The sequence below is a fragment of the Cottoperca gobio genome, chromosome 15, assembly GCF_900634415.1.
Source record: "Cottoperca gobio chromosome 15, fCotGob3.1, whole genome shotgun sequence".
NCBI classification, from domain to species: domain Eukaryota; kingdom Metazoa; phylum Chordata; class Actinopteri; order Perciformes; family Bovichtidae; genus Cottoperca; species Cottoperca gobio.
In genome coordinates, this window is record NC_041369.1 from 24,717,280 (window position 1) to 24,739,861 (window position 22,582).

Genomic DNA, 22,582 nt, shown 5'->3' on the forward strand with positions numbered 1-22,582 from the left:
TGCTTTGCCTCTGACACGGCAGAAGCTGCCGCCCTTCTAGTCCTTCGATACCCTGCAACTGTTTCCGGAGTCCCTCCGGATAACATAACCCGGAATTATATATATATAATGATATATGTATATATAATTATAGTATATTATTATATAATTATATAGATAGTATATGTATATAATATATAATCATAGATATAGTACCTTATATATGTTATATATGTTACCATATAATTCATATATATTCTATCTATATATATATATATATATATATATAATTCTCTACATATACCTGCTAGAATCAGTTTAGTGTGGATTAGTGGAGACGGTTACTATATCTAACTGAACAAAAATACATTTGTATTGTTCACTTCTGTGCTTCATTAATATCCAGACATCATCTGGTTTCATAGTAAAAAAGCCAGAACTGTTTCCAAACTTGTTGGTGCTTTGAAGATTTCATACAACAAACTCAAAGTTAAAGACGTATAAAATAATATAAAACGTTTTGTTTATCGATTGTCTGCTTGTAATAAAGTTAACTTTTACTTTTACCTGCTTTACATCTAAAAGTAGATGTTAGTTGTCTGTTTGAACTCCTCCCTGCAAGATGCAACCACAGGAAGTCAAAGCCGCTGTTCTGGCTTCATCATGTTTTATCAGCGTGTAGTAAAATGGACAAACTGTGCGACACCTAAATGATCCCTGAAACTCTCAAATCTGAAATCCTTCAATTAGATAAAGCCAGAAGTGGAGGGTGAATCTCAGTCCTCAGTCAGCACTGTGCGCCACTCTGGTTCTCAGGTGTGTGTCGTGATCCCTGTCGTCCCTGTGCAGACACAACCTCGCTATGTTGTCCTCTGTCCTCATGTTCTCCTGCTCTCTCGCGCAGGCACCACTCCTTCCATCCACGTGTGGGACGCCATGAGTAAACAGACTCTGTCCATCCTCCGCTGCCCCGCACACTAAGGCGTCGGCTACTTAACTTTCAGCGCCACGGGGAAGCTGCTGCTGTCTGTCGGGGTGGAGCTGAACACACACCATCACTGTGTGGCGCTGGCAGGAGGGTGAGACTGATCAATAAATACAATAACAATGAATAAAATACACTCATAATCAGTGGTGGAGGAAGTACTCGGATCCTTCATTAAAGTGCTAATACCACATGTGAAAATATATCATCCAATCAGAATTATTTGTATATTATCCTCCGGCTTAAAGAAGTACACATGATGTAATACATATCATGTATATATATATATATATATCATAATATATATATATATATAATATATATATATACGTATATGTATATATATATATATATATATATATATATATATATATATATATATACATAATATACGTATATTGTATATATATATTATATATACATATATAAAGTATACATATTATATATACAGATATATATATACAGATACAGATATATATACAGATATATATATATGTATATATCTGTATATATATATACATATATATGTATACTTTATATATATATATTATATATATATGTGTGTATATATATATATATATAATATATATACATATATACATATATATACATATATATATACTGTATATATGTATATATATACTGTATATATGTATATATATATACATATATACAGATATATATACATATATACAAATATATATATATACTGTATATATATACATTTTATATATATATATATATATATATATATATATATATAAGATATATATATATATATATATATATCTGTATATATATATTATATATAATATATATATATATATCTCTGTATATATATATATATATATATATATATATATATATATATCTATATATATATATTCTATATATATATAATATATAGTAATATTATATATATATATATATATATATATATCTATATCTATATTATATATATATATATATATATATCTATATATATATATCTATATATATATATATATATATCTATCTATATATCTATATATATCTCTATCTCTCTATATATAATATATATATATATATATATATATTCTCTCTCTATTTCTCTCTTTCTTCTTTCTTTTTCATTTCTTTTTCACTTGCCATGATATCAACTGTCTGTGATAATGTTTGTCAGTTATAATATTAAATATAATAAATGGCAGGATCCAAAGTGTGCAGTAAAGCCGGACACCCAGACCGGATCTTTGTGGTGGAGTTTCGTCCGGACTCGGACTCGCAGTTCGTCTCTGTGGGAATTAAACATGTGAAGTTCTGGACGCTGGCCGGCGGCGCTCTGATGTACAAGAAGGGCGTGGTGGGGACGGTGGAGGACGGCAGGATGCAGACAATGCTGTCAGTCGCCTTTGGTGCTGTGAGTTCCCCTCTGACTTATTGTTGTTGTTGTTTGGTCATATTATATCACATCATATTATATATAGTATAATATTATATATAATATGATATTATATAATATAATATCATATCATATTATATAGTATAATATTAATATAATATGATATTATATAAATATAATATCATATTATATATAATATCATATGATGTTATATATAATATCCTATGATATTATATATAATATAATATCATATTATATATAATATCATATCATATGATATTATATAATATCATATCATATTATATTATATATAATCCATCCATCCATCCATCGTCTACTGCTTATCCGGGATCGGGTCGCCGGGGCAGCAGCTCCAGTAAGGAACCCCAATCTTCCCTTCTCCGGGCCACATTCTCCAGCTCGTTCCCAGGCCAGTGAGGAGATATAATGTCTCCACCGAGTCCTGGGTCTTCCCCGGGGTCTCCTCCCAGCTGGACGTGCCTGGAACACCTCCCTAGGGAGGCGCCCAGGTGGCATCCTTACTAGATGCCCGAAACCACCTCAACTGGCTCCTTTCAAACGTAAAGGAGCAGCGGCTCTACTCCGAGTCTCTCACGGATGGCTGAACTTCTCACCCTATCTCTAAGGGAGACGCCAGCCACCGGTCTGAGAAAACCCATTTCGGCCGCTTGTACCCGTGATCTCGTTCTTTTCGGTCATGACCCCAGCCTTCATGACCATAGGTGAGGGTAGGAACGAACATCAGGAAATTGACGATGATCCCCCATCAGCTTCCAGCTCTGCCTCTACCATAGAGGGCGTGTTAGTCGGATTCAGGAGTTCCTCAAAGTGCTCCTTCCACCGGCCGATAACCTCTCAGTCAAAGTCAGCAGGGTCCCACCCTTGCTGTACACAGCTTGGATGGTTCCTCGCTTTCCCCTCCTGAGGTGCCGGATGGTTTTCCAGAAGCACCTTGGTTGCCGACCCGAAAGTCCTTCTCCATAGCTTCTCCGAACTTCTCCCCACACCCGCTGCTTTGCCTCTGACACGGCAGAGGCTGCCGCCCTGCTAGTCCTTCAGTACCCTGCAACGGTTTCCGGAGTCCTCCCGGATAACATAACCCGGAAGGACTCCTTCTTCCGTCGGACGGCTTCCCTGACCACCGGGGTCCACCACGGTGTTCGGGGGGTTACCGCCCCTTGAGGCACCTAAGGCTCCAAGAAGGCCGAATACTCCGAACTGCGGTTTGGGGCATAGGCACAAACAACAGTCAGAGTTTCCCCCCCATAACCCGAAGGCGTTAGGGAGGCGACCCTCTCGTCTACCGGGGGTAAACTCCAACATAGCGGCGCTCAGCCGGGGGGCTAGTGAGAATCCCCACCCTGGCCTGACGCCTCACACCTTGGGCAACTCTGGAAAAGAATAGAGTCCAAACCCTATCCAGGAGTACGGTTTCCAGATCCAAGACTGTGCGTGGAGGTAAGCCCCACCAGATCCAACTGGTAGTGATCCACCTCCCGCACTAGTTCCGGCTCCTTCCCCCACAGAGAGGTGACGTTCCACGTCCCCAGAGCCAGCCTCTGCTGCCCGGGTCTGGTCCGTCGAGGTCCCTGACCATCACTGCCACCCTTGTGACAGCGCACCCGACCCCAGCGGTTTTTCCCATGAGTAGTGGGCCCACAGGATGGATGGATGGGAGGCACTACGTAGCTTCTTCGGGCTGTGCCCGACCGGGCTCCGTGGCAAACGCGGCCACCAGGCACTCGCTGTCAGGGCCCCGGGCAGGGTCTCTCCTTTCCTTTCCCTTTTTTTCATGAAGTCGTTTTTTGAACCATTCTTAGTCTGGATCCTCGCCGATATAATATTATATATAATATCATATTATATCATATTATACATAATATCATATTATATCATATTGTATATAATATAATATCAACAAATCGGCAAAGAGCAGCATAATACATCTCACAGTTTAGAAGTGTTTGTGTAGATGTTGAAGGTGTTGAATGTTGAAAGTGTTCTTGGAGAATGAGAATGAGAATCATCAGTCACACTTCTGTAACTTCTGTGTATTTATACAGAATAACTTGACGTTCACCGGAGCCATCAACGGGGACGTGTACGTGTGGCGGGACCACTACCTGCTGAGGGTCGTAGCGAAGGCTCACACCGGGCCGGTGTTCACCATGTACACCACGCTGAGAGACGGGCTCATCGTCACCGGCGGCAAGGAGAGGCCGTGAGTCACACAGACAGGCGGCCCGTTACAGACAGACGGCTCGTTACAGACAGACAGACGGCTCGTTACAGACAAACAGACGGCTCGTTACAGACAGACGGCTCGTTACAGACAGACGGCCCATTACAGACAGACAGCCCGTTACAGACAGACGGCCCGTTACAGACAGACGGCTCATTACAGACAGACAGACGGCTCGTTACAGACAGACAGCCCGTAACAGACAGACGGCCCGTTACAGACAGACGGCTCGTTGCAGAAAGACGGCTCGTTACAGACAGACGGCTCGTTACAGACAGACGGCTCGTTACAGACAGACAGACAGCTCGTTACAGACAGACGGTTTCGTTACAGACAGACGGCTCGTTACAGACAGACGGCTCGTTACAGACAGACAGACAGCTCGTTACAGACAGATGGATCGTTACAGACAGACGGCTCATTACCAACTAACACTGTGTGTGTGTGTGTGTGTGTGTGTCAGGACTAAGGAGGGCGGTGCGGTGAAGCTCTGGGATCAGGAGATGAAGCGTTGTCGTGCCTTCCAGCTGGAGACGGGGCAGCAGGTGGAGTGTGTCCGCTCCGTCTGCAGAGGCAAGGTGAGAACTTTTTTACTTTTTGAATCTTCGCCACCCAAGCGTCCTCCTCGTCCCTCATCAGCCCCCCCCCCCCTCCTCTTCGTCCTCAGGGTAAGATCCTGGTGGGGACGAAGGACGGGGAGATCATCGAGGTCGGGGAAAAGAACGCGGCGTGCAACCTGCTGCTGGACAGTCACGCTCGGGGGGGAATCTGGGGTCTGACCGCTCATCCTGCTAAAGAGCTCTGCATCACTGCCAGCGACGACGCCACCATCCGGCTGTGGGACCTCACGGACAAGGTACACACACACACACACACACACACACTCACACACACACACACACACACACACACACACACACACACACCATGTCACCTACTATCTTTGCGTGCACAAAATATTCAGGTTTAATTGCATAATTCAGAAAAAGACAAAACAAGTGTTTTACACGTTAATGGAAATGAATATTTCCGTCTTTACTTTAACGTTTTCTTCTACGACATTAATCATTATTTCTGAAGCTTCTACGCGTCTTAATAACGTTGGTTACTAGGATGATAGGAGGAACTTTATGGGTAACAGACAATCATCAATGTTGACAAATAAAATGTTTGTTTTTATGAATAGGCCGATTTATCTTTGCTAATAACAGCTGGATTCACTTCATGTAATGTTACCTGGATATGATATCATTGCATTTTATTTTATTTATCGGTTTCAGCAGCATTTTCTGATGTTTTTGCATTAAATATATTACTTCAAAGATTAATTGATTACCAGTATAGTTGGCGATTATATTCTTAGTCGACGAATCGTTGCAGTTTAATAATCTTTTACTAAAGTTCAGATTGAGATTTCCCCTCGTCTCTCTCCGTAGAAACTGTTGAACAAGGTGTGTGTAGGCCACGCTGCGCGCTGTGTGAGCTACAGCGCAGACGGAGAGATGCTGGCGGTCGGGATGAAGAACGGCGAGTTCCTCCTCCTCCTCTCCAACTCGCTGAAGATGTGGGCGAAGAAACGAGACCGCAGCGTCGCCATCCAGGACATCCGGTAGGAGAGAGAATATTAAAAACTTAATATTTGTATGTGCAGAAATATTCATATAAACATTTTGTGTGTGTGTGTGTGTGTGTGTGTGTGTGTGTGTGTGTGTGTGTGTGTGTGTGTGTGTGTGTGTGTGTGTGTGTGTGTGTGTGTGTGTGTGTGTGTGTGCAGGTTCAGTCCTGACAGGCGGCTGTTGGCGGTCGGATCGGTGGAGAACACGGTGGATGTTTACGATGTGAGCGCAGGACCAAGTTTGACCCGGGTGGTTTACTGCAGCGACATCCCGGCCTTCATCCTGCAGCTCGACTTCTCTGCTGACAGCTGCTACATACAGGTACACACACACACACACACACACACACACATTCACACACACACACACACTCACACACACACACACTCACACACACACACTCACATACACACACACACACACACACACACACACTCACATGTATATATTCCAATACATCTTTTTCTTCAATTGGAATCACAGGAGGCGTAATGTTATTATTATGCAATTAAACCTGAATATTTTGTGCACGCAAAGATAGTAGGTGACATGGTGTGTGTGTGTGTGTGTGTGTGTGTGTGTGTGTGTGTGTGTGCGCGTGTGTGTGTGTGTGTGTGTGTGTGCGTGTGTGTGCGTGTATGTATGTGTGTGTCTGCAGGTGTCCACAGGAGCTTATAAGCGGCAGGTGTTTGAGGTTCCTTCGGGGAAGTTGGTGAGTGACCAGACCATCATCGATAGAGTCACCTGGGCAACCTGGACCAGGTAACACACACACACACACACACACACACACTTTTACCTGCATGAACTCATATTAATGTAAATAAACAGAAGCTTTAGCAGGAGAGGCAGGAGGCTGAAAGCTTAGAGAACGACTCCAAAATTATTAATAACAGATTTACAATAAATAAAAATGAGTCATTAAAAAAAGTATTAAATTAATCATAAAAAAAATGGTTTTAAATGTTTTTTACATTTTTATGATTTTCTATGAAATTTTCTGACTTTTAAAAAAACCTTTTTTAGATTTTTTACTGACATTAAAGTAATAAAAAAAAGTCAGAAATAAGTCATAGTATAGTTTGTCCTAAAAAGCCCTTAAAGAATCTTTCTCATACCTCTTTGGACAAATGTTCAACAAAAGCTACAAAATGTAACACCTGTAATAAAACGGTTTGCAATAGTGCAGAGATAAATATGATTTATTAACCGGTTGCTTTATATACATGAGGTACGCAGATATGACAGGATGTACAAAGTATACATGATATTTACTGTACATGTTAAAGACATGTATTTAAACAATATAAACATCACTTACAGGTACAGTGCATGTTCACTGTCACAGGAATTCTTCTTCTCCTAGTTTTACAAACGATTATTTTCCTCCTTTCTCTCCCTCAGCATCCTGGGAGATGAAGTTTTGGGGATTTGGCCACGAAACGCAGACAAAGCTGAAGTGAACTGTGCGTGTGTGTCTCACGCCGGCCCTCAACGTCGTCACCGGAGACGACTTCGGATTGGTCAAACTGTTCGACTTCCCGTGCACAGAGAAGTTTGTGAGTCTCACACAGTTACAGGTTCAAGTGTTTGTCTCCAGGCTGCAGAACATCTTGTTATTCATAATGTTTGTCACAATGGAGATAATAACACATAAAGATAACCATATTTAATCTTTACAATGCAGGTTAGAAAAGTATGACATGTTCTTCAGTTAGCAGGATAAAATAAATGAGTTTCAGGACTTTGGGGCTCCATGATGTTAAAATCTCTTTTAAAGTTTGCTCCATAATTAATAATAAATAATATTGAGCTGATAGAATATAACCAAGAGCTTCTCATGACAACTTCTTATATTGATTTCTTTAGTAAGTTGATTTAGTTTCTGCACTAAATGTTTGATTACTTTGAAAATATAGTTTACTTTATAACTGCTTACACCTCTATATTTAATATTGTTTACTTACATATATACATTTACATCAAAACTGTTGTTAAGATAATCTAATGACAATGTCTTAGTCATTAAGTTTACATTAGTGGCCCTATTATGATCCATACCATATGTGCATAAACAGGATATTGTCTTGACATGACATTATCTCCATGCTCTAATGAAGTTAAGGGAACCCTTTAATGATCACGAGGAAGTGACCTTCACATCTGTTTTAGATTATTTTGGTGTCATGATCATATGTGCTTCAATGTATGATTAGGAGACAATGTTCATGTGTTCATTAAGAACTCAAATATAAGGGGTAGATTCTCTCTGTTTCATACCACAATGTTGTGAGCAATAAATATCCTCGACATTACTTGGAGGTCCTACCGACGAGGATGCCAATGCTGCGAGTTGCTGTGTTTTTTCTCTGGGAAATCCAATTTTCCTTGGCCAGGCAGCCATAAAGACGGCTGTGGTGAAATCTCAAGGAATTGAGAAACCAGACTTGGACTTCCAGAGAAAAAAGACCAACTCATAGTAAGAAAAACGAACTTGGAGTGAATTTACTTTGAAGTTGTATTGGTTACTTAAAAAAAAAAAAGCAGGGGAGAGTGAATTTAAGACGTGTACAGTTATGGTTGGAATTTTTTTTTAATGTGTTGTTTGTCATTGTTTGTAAAGGTCTGTCTATTGTTAAATGTTTACGCTGGGGGAATCATGTCCATTCGCTAAGTAATCTGAGTTTCTGGTTTGGAAGGTCCTAATGACTTGTCTTAAAGTTCAGAGATTCTCGATTGAAGGAATTTGATTTGCTTTGCAGCAACATGCACGAATCACAGGGTGGAGGTTTTTGGCCCATGCCTGTGCCAGTCCGTTCAGTGGTTAATAAGTCTGAAAAGTCTATTAATAAGTCCGTTTTGAGTTGAGGGGGTTGAAAGTCAAAAGAATAGAACCTGACCTCGTAACTCCGAGTGCACAAACAAAAAGTGGGCTAATTTCCATGTTTTTGTAGGATCCTTTGTGAGTTGAAAAACTCAGTATAGAGCGCTGAATATTGTTTGTGAAGCATGGTATTTTTTATTTTTAACTTCTTGTTGATTAGAGAACTGCAGAGAGCAGTCTGAAGTTTCTCTGTTACAATCTTTGAGAAATATTCGCCCCCCCTTTTCTTTTTTCCCCTCATCCTGATCCTTTCAGAGGAGATGGACAGAGGAGCTCCAGCCCAGGGTGTGTGTGTGCCTGCTTATTTGCTGCAGTGTGAATTGTTATGATATTTGTCATTGACTAAGTACATGTATTTAATTATATATTATATAAGGGGCAACACATATTACATACAGTAACATTGAGGGAAAGAGAAGAGAGGTTTGACTGACGAAACATATAGAAAGGTTAATGTTGAGTGGATTTTTTATTTTTTAGAAAAGGCTAAAAAGCTAGTTTTTATTTCCACCGAGAATAGACAGAGTACAACGTTTTCTTATATATATATATATATATATATATATATATATATATAAGTAAAAATAAGAATACAAAGGGTCATTATTATTGTTTGTTGTACAACAAAATAATAATTAATCAACTATATCTGTGTTTATGTGTTCTCTGTTTCATACCACAATGTTGTGAGCAATAAATATCCTCGACACTGTCAAACCACAAAATTATTTATATTTCAGCATTTTATTTTAACTTCATAGATTCTCATTTTGTTTTGCACGTTTTCTTTTTTTATTCCTTCTAATTACACAAACATTTTTACATTAGTTTTACTGCACAGATGACACAAATATATATAATTTTATTTTATATATCTTGTATTTTAACTCTTTATTTTACGTCTTACAGTAACAAAGATGGTTTATTGTTTATGAAAGAGAAATGTGAGTGTTTCTTTGTGTCTGCAGGCCAAACACAAGCGCTACCTCGGCCACTCTGCTCACGTGACCAACATCCGCTTCTCCCACGAAGACAAATACGTGATGAGCACAGGAGGAGACGACTGCAGGTAAACTGAGACTTTCTATCACTGCAGAAACAATAAAGCTGCCAAGAACCCAAAGTACAAGAAGAATGACTCAAATATTTAGTGACATTTAGTGGACATATTATTAAAATGTTTGTAAAAAACATTATTTCAGTGTTTATACACAGAAACACAAATATAGTAGTCTATTTACAAGTAAAGGGATTTTATTCTAACTTGTTTTCTGCATTTTTTATGCCTGAAAGTTACTGAAAATATGAATATTTTTACCGTCTACGGACATAAATGATACTTTGTGAAAGCCACAAATCATCACTTCAGATACAGTTGTGTTCCTATAAATAAGATCCAAACTGTTAAACTGTGGTGAGTCAAAGTATGTCATAAAGTCACAAACATCTTATATATCTTATATAGTGTCCAACAATATTGTGAAGAATGTCATAGAATAGCATCTTATGAAAAGTTATAATTTAATATGTCATAGTATAATATATTATATAAAGTCATAGTATAGTATATTATAAATTCATAGTATAATATATTATAAAGTCATAATATAATATATTATAAAGTCATAGTATATTATAAAGTCATAGCATATTATAAAGTCATAGTATAGTATATTATAAAGTCATAGTATAGTATATTATAAAGTCATAGTATATTATAAAGTCATAATATAGTATATTATAAAGTCATAGTATATTATAAAGTCATAATATAGTATATTATAAAGTCATAGTATATTATAAAGTCATAATATAGTATATTATAAAGTCATAGTATAGTATATTATAAAGTCATAGTATATTATAAAGTCATAGTATAATATATTATAAAGTCATAATATAGTATATTATAAAGTCATAGTATAATATATTATAAAGTCATAGTATATTATAAAGTCATAATATAGTATATTATAAAGTCATAGTATAATATATTATAAAGTCATAGTATATTATAAAGTCATAATATAGTATATTATAAAGTCATAGTATATTATAAAGTCATAGTATATTATAAAGTCATAGTATAATATATTATAAAGTCATAGTATAGTATATTATAAAGTCATAGTATAATATATTATAAAGTCATAGTATAGTATATTATAAAGTCATAGTATATTATAAAGTCATAATATATTATAAAGTCATAGTATATTATAAAGTCATAATATATTATAAAGTCATAGTATATTATAAAGTCATAATATAGTATATTATAAAGTCATAGTATATTATAAAGTCATAGTATATTATAAAGTCATAGTATAATATATTATAAAGTCATAGTATAGTATATTATAAAGTCATAGTATATTATAAAGTCATAGTATAATATATTATAAAGTCATAGTATAGTATATTATAAAGTCATAGTATATTATAAAGTCATAGTATAATATATTATAAAGTCATAGTATAGTATATTATAAAGTCATAGTATATTATAAAGTCATAATATATTATAAAGTCATAGTATATTATAAAGTCATAATATATTATAAAGTCATAGTATAGTATATTATAAAGTCATAGTATATTATAAAGTCATAATATAGTATATTATAAAGTCATAGTATATTATAAAGTCATAGTATATTATAAAGTCATAGTATATTATAAAGTCATAGTATAGTATATTATAAAAGTAAAACTGTTGTCTGTGTTGCAGTGTGTTCGTTTGGAAATGTCTGTAAAACGCAGAGACTTCGTCTGCTGACGCTTTTCTCCAAAGCGCCTGAACACGTGACAGCACCACAAGTGGATCCAGAGGGAGTAGAACCTGCAACCTTCAACCTTCGTTTCTACAGTTTACAAGCCGGAGATGGAAGAAGACGAGACTTTTAGATTCTGTCGCGGTGACGAGGCAGAAAACTTCAGACCAAACGATGGATCACATGACCCTGAAGCTGAACAAATGAAGAGACGTGAAGAAGCAGAAGAAAACAACATTTGAGATTTTCACAAAGACAAAGCAGAAGCCATTAGTCCAGGGGCCAGATGCATAAAGTCTGTGTGCACACAAGACGAGCATGGATTCATATTCAGATGTATGAAGTTTGATCTTCTGTCAATCTTTGTGGACAGGTTCTCACTTTTTAAACTCTATTTTGGGGCCAAACTATTTCATATGTAAATAATACATTTGGTGTGTTTTTATCTGTTAAAATAGTTATTACTGAAGAAAGAAGAAAAACATCAATATAACAGCTGATTACAAGGGTTATTATTATATTATTAAAATGTTCCTTCTGTACTAGAAACGAAAAGATCTGCTCAACTAAAGATGCAATCATGGAAGATTAAAGCTGCCATTTGAAAAAATTAATGTAATAATAAAGAAGAAATGTAGAAATAAAAGCCTCAATTATCAAATGAATTATCAGATAAAAATAAATGATGATTACATAAAATGTATTTATTTATTTGAATTTTAATCTTTTCTCAATTTATTATGTTCTGTTTACATTTATTTCGCTTTATTTGTATTATTTATTTGTATTATTTCTTCACCCGCATGTTAATGAGGGGGCGTGTCATGATGATAATTGTCTCTGTCCCCACGACCAATCGATGGCCTCTGTCATATAGATCAACCAATGGCTGACATCATCAAGACACGCCCCCTCAGTAACATACAGGAGAAGAAACACAAATAAATTAAGAAGTACAAACATAAATATGGAAATTAATAAATAGGAGATAAAGAAAAACTTAAATGAATGTAAATTGAAAAGAATAAATAAATAAATATAAAAATCAGTTATTTGTTTGTATTTATAATTAATTCTTTAACCTGCACATTTATTTGCTAGTTGAGGCTTTTATTTCTACATTTCTTTATTTCTTGTAAAGTCAGCTTTAGTCCTCCACATCAACGAGGCTTCATCAGACTCATTCACATTTACAGGTGTAATAAGATGGTTCATGAATAATGTGTGTTATTATTTTCTGTCTCATGGTTTGTGTATATTTTATACATCGGCCTCCTGGATCGATGCTGCATTCAAGTCCCCTTTGGAAAACACAAGATTGAAAGAGTTTCACAGTAAACACAAGTGATGGGACCATTTAAAGGAGAAACTGGTAACTGATCTGCTGACATGATACAAAACATTAAGGACGTTCTGCACTGGGGGAAAAGATGCGTTTCATATTTATAGAAACGTCCTGAAGTTTAATTTGAATTACTTTTCAATTTAAAGAGCCTTTACTGCGTCTGTCGTTGGATATCATCACACTTAAGTGCCTTTCTGGATCTTTCTACTTCTGTTTGTTTTCTTCTTTTTCATTGGGGATATTTCATACACTTTTGTTATTTTTATTTCATCCACAGTTGAACTTGTTTTGTATTCTGTCTGGTGCTACACTGAGAATGTTTTATTCAACAGAAATGGACGGAAATATGAAAATATTTTCTTCGCTGCTGCTTTTTGTTTTAAAGACCATTGTGACCGTAAAACAACAAAAGAAATACATGTTCAGAGAAATATTTATGGAAATATCTAAATGTTATTTATGCCTACATTACAGTGTGGATGAGTTTTCTGTGTCTGGATGTTAACTTCTAACTGTTGTGAAAAGTGTCAAAAGAGTTTGTGTGAAGAGTTCCAGATGTTAAACACCTGCTTTGTTGAAACCCTTGATTTCCTGCGGGATCAGAAGGTCCCTGAAGTAATCACGAGGCTCGTTGTTTTCTGTCTGAGAAGCAAGAAAAAATAGTTTCATCGACACGACTGCTTGAAAAATTCACAATAAATGAAAGTTTGATACTCGAGTCACAGTTTGTAATGATTTTCCACTTATTCGATCGATAGATACTTTATTAATCCCGAGGGAAATTTAGGCATCCAGTAGCTTAAAAGACATTATACATGATACCTTCAACCAATCATCGTGTTGAGCGACCAATGAGACGCAGCCAGAGTGTCTCAGGTGTTTCAGGAACAAAGGTGAGCTCTCTGATCACTGCTGGGTCCTAGTGCTCCACCCTGCTGTTCCCCTCCACATCAACAACAGGCTTGACAGACTAACCCAGATCAGCCTGAACTCCTCTTCTTCATCACAGCGAACACTTCATCTGGACTTCAACATTCACACTGACCTGCAGCTTCTCTCTGCCTGATCATCAGTAGTTCAAGTTAAGATCATCAGTAGTTCAAGTTAAGATCATCAGTAGTTCAAGTTAAGATCATTAGTAGTTCAAGTTAAGATCATCAGTAGTTCAAGTTAAGATCATCAGTAGTTCAAGTTAAGATCATCAGTAGTTCAAGTTAAGATCATTAGTAGTTCAAGTTAAGATCATCAGTAGTTCAAGTTAAGATCATCAGTAGTTCAAGTTAAGATCATCAGTAGTTCAAGTTAAGATCATTAGTAGTTCAAGTTAAGATCATCAGTAGTTCAAGTTAAGATCATTAGTAGTTCAAGTTAAGATCACTAGTAGTTCAAGTTAAGATCATTAGTAGTTCAAGTTAAGATCATTAGTCGTTCAAGTTAAGATCATTAGTAGTTCAAGTTAAGATCATTAGTAGTTCAAGTTAAGATCATCAGTAGTTCAAGTTAAGATCATCAGTAGTTCAAGTTAAGATCATTAGTAGTTCAAGTTAAGATCATCAGTAGTTCAAGTTAAGATCATCAGTAGTTCAAGTTAAGATCACTAGTAGTTCAAGTTAAGATCATCAGTAGTTCAAGTTAAGATCATTAGTAGTTCAAGTTAAGATCATTAGTAGTTCAATTTAAGATCATTAGTAGTTCAACTTAAGATCATTAGTAGTTCAACTTAAGATCATTAGTAGTTCAAGTTAAGATCATTAGTAGTTCAAGTTAAGATCATCAGTAGTTCAAGTTAAGATCATCAGTAGTTCAAGTTAAGATCATCAGTAGTTCAAGTTAAGATCATTAGTAGTTCAAGTTAAGATCATCAGTAGTTCAAGTTAAGATCATCAGTAGTTCAAGTTAAGATCATTAGTAGTTCAAGTTAAGATCATCAGTAGTTCAAGTTAAGATCATTAGTAGTTCAAGTTAAGATCATCAGTAGTTCAAGTTAAGATCATTAGTAGTTCAAGTTAAGATCATCAGTAGTTCAAGTTAAGATCATCAGTAGTTCAAGTTAAGATCATTAGTAGTTCAAGTTAAGATCATTAGTAGTTCAAGTTAAGATCATTAGTAGTTCAACTTAAGATCATTAGTAGTTCAAGTTAAGATCATCAGTAGTTCAAGTTAAGATCACTAGTAGTTCAAGTTAAGATCACTAGTAGTTCAAGTTAAGATCATCAGTAGTTCAAGTTAAGATCATTAGTAGTTCAAGTTAAGATCATTAGTAGTTCAATTTAAGATCATTAGTAGTTCAACTTAAGATCATTAGTAGTTCAAGTTAAGATCATTAGTAGTTCAAGTTAAGATCATCAGTAGTTCAAGTTAAGATCATCAGTAGTTCAAGTTAAGATCATCAGTAGTTCAAGTTAAGATCATCAGTAGTTCAAGTTAAGATCATCAGTAGTTTAATTTAAGATCATTAGTAGTTCAAGTTAAGATCATCAGTAGTTTAATTTAAGATCATCAGTAGTTCAAGTTAAGATCATCAGTAGTTCAAGTTAAGATCATCAGTAGTTCAAGTTAAGATCATCAGTAGTTCAAGTTAAGATCATCAGTAGTTCAAGTTAAGATCATTAGTAGTTTAATAAAAAGTCTTACAAATTCAGATTTATTAGCAAATATAATTTCCACTTTTAAGTTTCCTGCCACGTGGAACTTGTGTAAACATCTAGAGCTTAAAATGAAGCTAAGTTGCATAAAATACAGTTGAGGGTTAAATCTTCGGGGGGGGGGGGGGGAATGTCAGAGAGACTTGGGACTCTGGTGTTCCAACAATAGAACCACAAAGGTCTATCTGCACAATGAGTTTAGTTTCTACCCATAATGCACTGAATTGGCCCAAACAGTGTTAACTTCACTACCTAGTGTGCAGCATGTGATGTGTCAACATGGGTTGGAGTTGGTTTTATAGTGTCCACGTTATGAACTGCTGAACTTTCAAATGTGTTTTTCTCAAAACTCGTCAAAGTGCAGATAGACCTTGTTCACCCTCAGCTGACGTACTGTCTCTGCTTTCACTTGAACATTGACTCACATTAAACCTATACATCTCTAAAACACATGCAGCCGTTACATTCTGACACTGGACTGCAGTTTGGACTGTCGTGGAAGTTTTAATCAATCCTTAAACAAATGACCAGTGGAGTCTATAATACTGAAATGACGATTCTTGAGAAGTTAAGTTGTCTTTTGAGTATTTATTCTGTACAGAAGGATCATCAATCCTACAGAGTGCAGCAGTCTGCGTGAGGAAGAACCAGAACAAAGTGTGTTCATGTATTTTAAAGACAGAAAGGAGAAGGGGGGGGAGATTGCCATAGTTGGCCCACAAAGAAAGGGAGTAGAGAAGAGCTGTGGAGAGTTCCCACAGTTGCAGGTGTTAGAAAGACAAAATAAAACAAGGAGTAGAGAGGGGGGGGGGGGGGGGGGGGGGAGAAGATGGTGGGAAGAAATAAAGTTACAAGGAAATAGTGGGGAAAGACAGAAGTTCATTTCACCAAGTATTAAACAATAAGAATTTAACATGGACGTATGAAATGTTCCATTACATTCCTCCCTTTTGATCATTCTATTGATCAAACAACAAGAATATATATGTACAAGTTCATCACAGGCGTTAGAACATCAACGCTAGAACTTCACAAACATCTACACGTGGTCATCATGGGCTGGATGGAAAGAAAGTGTGTGTGTGTGCAAGTGGCTGTTTTTGTTCAGAAGTGTGTCTGAGATTTCAAAAAGCAAGCGGGGAGGTTATTACATCATAGTTCATTTAGGTTATCTAAACAAAGTTGTCCTCGCATGTGTCAAATGAGACGTCAGAATCAGACTCAGGTGAGTCTGGTTGGTGTGGAGTCATGTTTTCAGCATCAGTGGCATGTTTTACAAAGGTGTGTGTAACCGCCCCATCTATGGCACGTGTGATCAAGCCACGGGCGCAGGGAATTACACAACAGAAAACGATAGTCAGAACAGTGAGTATTATTCCTGCCGGGCCGTGTGAGCAAAATGGGAAACACAATGATAATTGATATTAAGGTCAAAAAACACATTGAGCCCCTAAGGCAGGGGGGGGAACCTTTTTCATGTATTGAACTCATAACCTTTGCAAAATTCATTTCACTTTCATGATGTGCAAAAAAGCAACTTTTTTATCCTGTATCTTCTGTTTTATTATAAATCCTTTATTAGTCCCACAGCGGGGACATTTATCTCGTCACAGCAGAAGAACATGAAGTAAAAAGGCAGTACACAATAATTAAATAGAATAAAACATAATATAAGTACCAAGTGATATAAATAAAGTGAGTATTGCACATGGCAGTGATAACTGCACAGCAGTGGTGGAACAGTCTGTTCTTGGTGGGGGGGTCTACCTCTCCATCTCTCCATGTTTGTATGTTCCGCTCTGCAGAGAGCTGCTTGTTGGGCCGAACTCCGCCGAAGAGCGTTAACTTTATCCAAACACTCGTCCGCTCAGCTCGTGCAGTTCGGCATGTCTCGTGCAGTAATGACGCTCGAGATTATTTCTCCTGGAAAGTGACATTCTACATCCAGCTTTCTGTTTTACACTCGCCACGCTGCGTTCACTGACGTCAGCGACAGTCTTGTTTAAAATTGAAGTTTTCTGACATGACGTGACCACGTGTTGTGTTCAAGGACCCTGACCTTGGCCAGGAAAAACAGTCAGTCCCCCATTTAAAATATTGGCGTCTAGTTTTTTTTGCTAGTGGATTTAATTTGCGTGCGTTTTACGAATGACCTCGAGGGCCTTATACGACCGGAGGCCGGAAGTTCCCCACCCCTGCTCTAAGGCCACAAAACCCCAGGTGTTGGAATGGATGCCACGGACGTGGTCTGTCCGTGTAGATGACGTGTAGATCCCTCGTGGGTGACACAGAAACTCTTCTGCAGGTCACTTGATGATGACAGCCTGCAGTCCTGTTTGAAGATCAGTCACCCCTTACAGCCCTGACATGGAGAAGATCTGCAGTGATGTTCAGCAACACACATCACATTGAACAGTGAGAACACTATAACCGCGCGACGGTTGATGGTGCGTGCTGAGGATGACAGCGAGATGAAAACACACTGAAACGGACATAATTAAATAAAACTGGCCTATTTTTTATTTTTTATTATATATATCAGCTATATGTTTTATTTCTACTAAAGTGGACTACTTTTTCTGTTCATTTAATTGTTCTATTATATTTTGTATTGGTTTGTGTGTTTTTATATTATATTCATCTTTATTTGATTCAACAAATATGGGGAGGACTCAAATGGGCTGCAGTTCTGTGTTTAATTTATTTCAAAGTGTCAGTGTATGTTTTCCTCCTCTTCAAAAGAGTTTGGTGTTGTCCTAATAACAATTAAAAATAACAATATGTAACGAAGGTGATCCCAGTAGCCGTCTGGTCTCAGTCTCCGTTTGTGTAGCTCATACTTGTTGTTCATATGATGCACAGACGCATGTATTCATGTGTTTACCTGTTCTCTCCTGTCTCCAACTCCCAAGATCCGCGGCTAAAAGAGTCCCTGTGGAAACAACACATTGTTATTGTTCCGGGAGGGTTCCACAGAGCCGGATGAAGTGTGTGGAGGGGGGGGTACATTTTGTAGCCGTATTTTTTTTTTTACATAATAATTATCGTTTATATTTGTGAATTTATGTTGAATATTTAGAGTTCATGTTTATTATTTCTCGATTTGCCTCACAGAACAGTTAACACCCCTGGGTTTGGTACAGCCTAACTGTTAAGGCTATATAAGAATGCTCTTTGGGAAATTGAGGGATATATATATATATATATATATATATATATATATATATATATATATATATATATATATATGCCCATGTTTGTGGTTTGCTTGTTCTCCTGCCTCTGCCTCCTTGCTTTCCTTTGTCTTTCTGTAATTTCATAAATGCAACAAATATAGTTTAACTATATATAAAACTTAAGCTGTGTTATGAAATATGTGTTGCGACTCCAGACACATTTTATTTGGTGGGAGAGGCAAAATGGCTCTTTTGATTTCCCCCTGGTGGTCAGGGAGGTGTACAACAGAGCTCCCCCTGGTGGTCAGGGAGGTGTACAGCAGAGCTCCCCCTGGTGGTCAGGGAGGTGTACAGCATAGCTCCCCCTGGTGGTCAGGGAGGTGTACAACAGAGCTCCCCCTGGTGGTCAGGGAGGTGTACAGCAGCGCTCCCCCTGGTGGTCAGGGAGGTGTACAGCATAGCTCCCCCTGGTGGTCAGGGAGGTGTACAGCAGAGCTCTCCCTGGTGGCCAGGGAGGTGTACAGCATAGCTCCCCCTGGTGGTCAGGGAGGTGTACAGCAGAGCTCCCCCTGGTGGCCAGGGAGGTGTACAACATAGCTCCCCTTGGTGGTCAGGGAGGTGTACAGCAGAGCTCCCCCTGGTGGTCAGGGAGGTGTACAGCACCTGTAGGATGGAGTTCATGTTGTGTCTCAGTTTCTTTATAAGTGAGGAAAGAGCAGAAATCCTTCAGTGTGAAGAGCTTCTTCTGCTCCAACATTGAGTTTTTCATCATCTAACTAGTTTAACACACTTTGAGCTGCAAACATCAAACATGAAACTGCTCATTCAGTAGATGTGTGCGTGTAGTTTTCAACAATATTCCAGGGATCTTATATTCATTTCTAAAAATCATGATTTTATGATGGAAGTCTATGAGAGGAATGATTCAACAAGTTTAAAGTCAACTTGAATATAAAGACAGCTGCTCATATGTTGGCCTACAGACTCTGCTAAATCTTAAAGCGTCCAAAGTATTACTCTGTGTTCGGACATCTTTTATAGTTCTGGAGCAGTTTCAGTAAAAAGTGATGCTCTAACAGACGTTTTGAATAAAGACTCCGAGTCTTCTTTGCCATTAAAGACGTGTTTTAATTGCAATAAAATAACTTTCACTTCCAAATAAAAAGCAGTGAAAGCAGAGACGTCAGTGTTTCTGTCAGTTCAAAGCAGCAGAGAGAAAAGTCCCCTGTACCCAGCTGTGTGTCCCTGAAAAGCGACCGGTCTAAGGGTCAGACAATTGACTTCAAAGATGGACGCCCTTCTTATGACCCAGTGTAAGTACATGAAACGATGACACCGATGGGCTTCCTGTGACTCAGATACAAACTGGTCGTCCATCATTTACAGAGTTGTTTGCATCTGGTTTTCAGTCGGATCAATCATGACAAACAACATCTGTAACTGTTGCAGGTGTGTGTGTGTGTGTGTGTGTGTGTGTGTTAATTCTCCATGATTCCTCCACAGAATGGACCAGCAGAGCTCAGAGGTTCCCAGTGGTCTGTCTGCCCAGCAGCATCAAACACACCTGGACTCCATATTGATGGTGTGTACATGAACAACAACCACTTTAATATCTGTTCTGTCCACAATCATCTCCATGCTGCACTTTTAGACCAGTGTATTGTCCGTCTGTCCAACATGGATCTGATGTTTGGTTCCATGATTTTACTTTGATTGTGTCGTTCATATAATATTCTGTTCCAGCTGCTGGAGGAGAACATCGTCACTTTTGTGAAGAACGAGCTGAAGAAGATCCAGAAGGTCCTGAGTTCAGATTACCCAGAATGCTTAGAGAGTCAGAGGGATGATGAGGAGGTGCTGGACGGTGAGGATGAAGAGCAGAGGAGAAGCAGAGAGGCATTTCTGAACATCACACTGCACTTCCTGAGGAGCATGAAGCAGGAGCAGCTGGCTGACTGTCTGCAGAGCAGTAAGAGGATTTCTATAAAGATTGAACATGCTGGATAAATGGGACGTTTACTATTGTCTCAAGAGATGGACCAACAATATGTTCAGATACTCATTCTTTGACTTATTTATCTTGATTGTTCAGCCTGATCAGACATGAATACATGAAATGAACGCGCTCGTGGTACCACAGAAACCATGTCCATGGAAAGTCCTTTAGGATCCTTTGTCATGGTGGAAACACAAGTTCCCAGGCACCAAAGAAATATATGTTTTAATAAAAACAAACTTAACAAGGATTATTTTAGATTACATCCAAAAGTTAAGTCTTTCCTTCCTAAACCCAACCAAGTGGTTTTGTTGCCTGAACCATGAATAGTTTCCATGGTGACAACACGTCATTCTAACACATTATAGGCCACCACTGAGTAATACGGAGTGAAGAGGTTGTGGTCATTTTATGTAGTTCTGTGAGATCACGTTGTCTTGGTTGTGTGTTCATTTAGGACTTCCTGCTGCAGTTTGTCAGCGTAAACTCAAGTCTAACCTGAAGGAGAAGTTCCAGTGTGTGTTTGAGGGCATTGCTAAAGCAGGAAATCCAACCCTCCTGAACCAGATCTACACAGAGCTCTACATCACAGAGGGGGGGGCTGCAGAGGTCAATGATGAACATGAGGTCAGACAGATTGAAACAGCAGCCAGGAGACCAGACAGACCAGAGGCAACAATCAGACAAGAAGACATCTTTAAAGCCTCACCTGGAAGAGATGAACCAATCAGAGCAGTGATGACAAAGGGAGTGGCTGGCATTGGGAAAACAGTCTTAACACAGAAGTTCACTCTGGACTGGGCTGAAGACAAAGCCAACCAGGACATACAGTTCACATTTCCCTTCACCTTCAGAGAGCTGAATGTGCTGAAAGAGAAAAGATTCAGCTTGGTGGAGCTTGTTCATCACTTCTTTACTGAAACCAAAGAAGCAGGAATCTGCAGGTTTGAACAGTTCCCGGTTGTGTTCATCTTTGACGGTCTGGATGAGTGTCAGAGTCCACCTCAGTGGATGTGCTGCTGACAAACCTCATCAGGGGGAAACTGCTTCCCTCTGCTCGCCTCTGGATAACCACACGACCTGCAGCAGCCAATCAGATCCCTCCTGAGTGTGTGGACAGGGTGACAGAGGTCAGAGGGTTCACTGACCCACAGAAGGAGGAATACTTCAAGAAGAGATGAGGAGATGAGGAGCAGGCCGGCACAATCATCTCCCACATCAAGACATCACGAAGCCTCCAAATCATGTGCCAAATTCCAGTCTTCCGCTGGATCACCGCTACAGTTCTGGAGGATGTGTTGAAAAGCAGAGAGGGAGGAGAGCTGCCCAAGACCCTGACTGAGATGTATATCCACTTCCTGGTGGTTCAGTCCAAAGTGAAGAACGTGAAGTATGATGGAGGAGCTGAGACAGATCCACACTGGAACAAAAAGAGCAGGAAGATGATCAAGTCTCTGGGAAAACTGGCTTTTGAGCAGCTGCAGAAAGGCAACCTGATCTTCTATGAATCCGACCTGACAGAGTGTGGCATCGATATC

General features: G+C 38.3%; 1 long non-coding RNA gene and 1 pseudogene across 1 annotated transcript; both read left to right on the plus strand.

The window, feature by feature from the left end:
* LOC115020317 (NACHT, LRR and PYD domains-containing protein 12-like) overlaps positions 1 to 22,582 on the plus strand; it is a 55,185-nt pseudogene that overhangs the window by 28,454 nt on the left and 4,149 nt on the right.
* Positions 7,714 to 13,945, plus strand: LOC115019669 (uncharacterized). Its single transcript, XR_003833496.1, has 3 exons — positions 7,714 to 7,783; positions 10,077 to 10,177; positions 11,840 to 13,945. It is a non-coding gene; the product is annotated as an uncharacterized LOC115019669 (long non-coding RNA).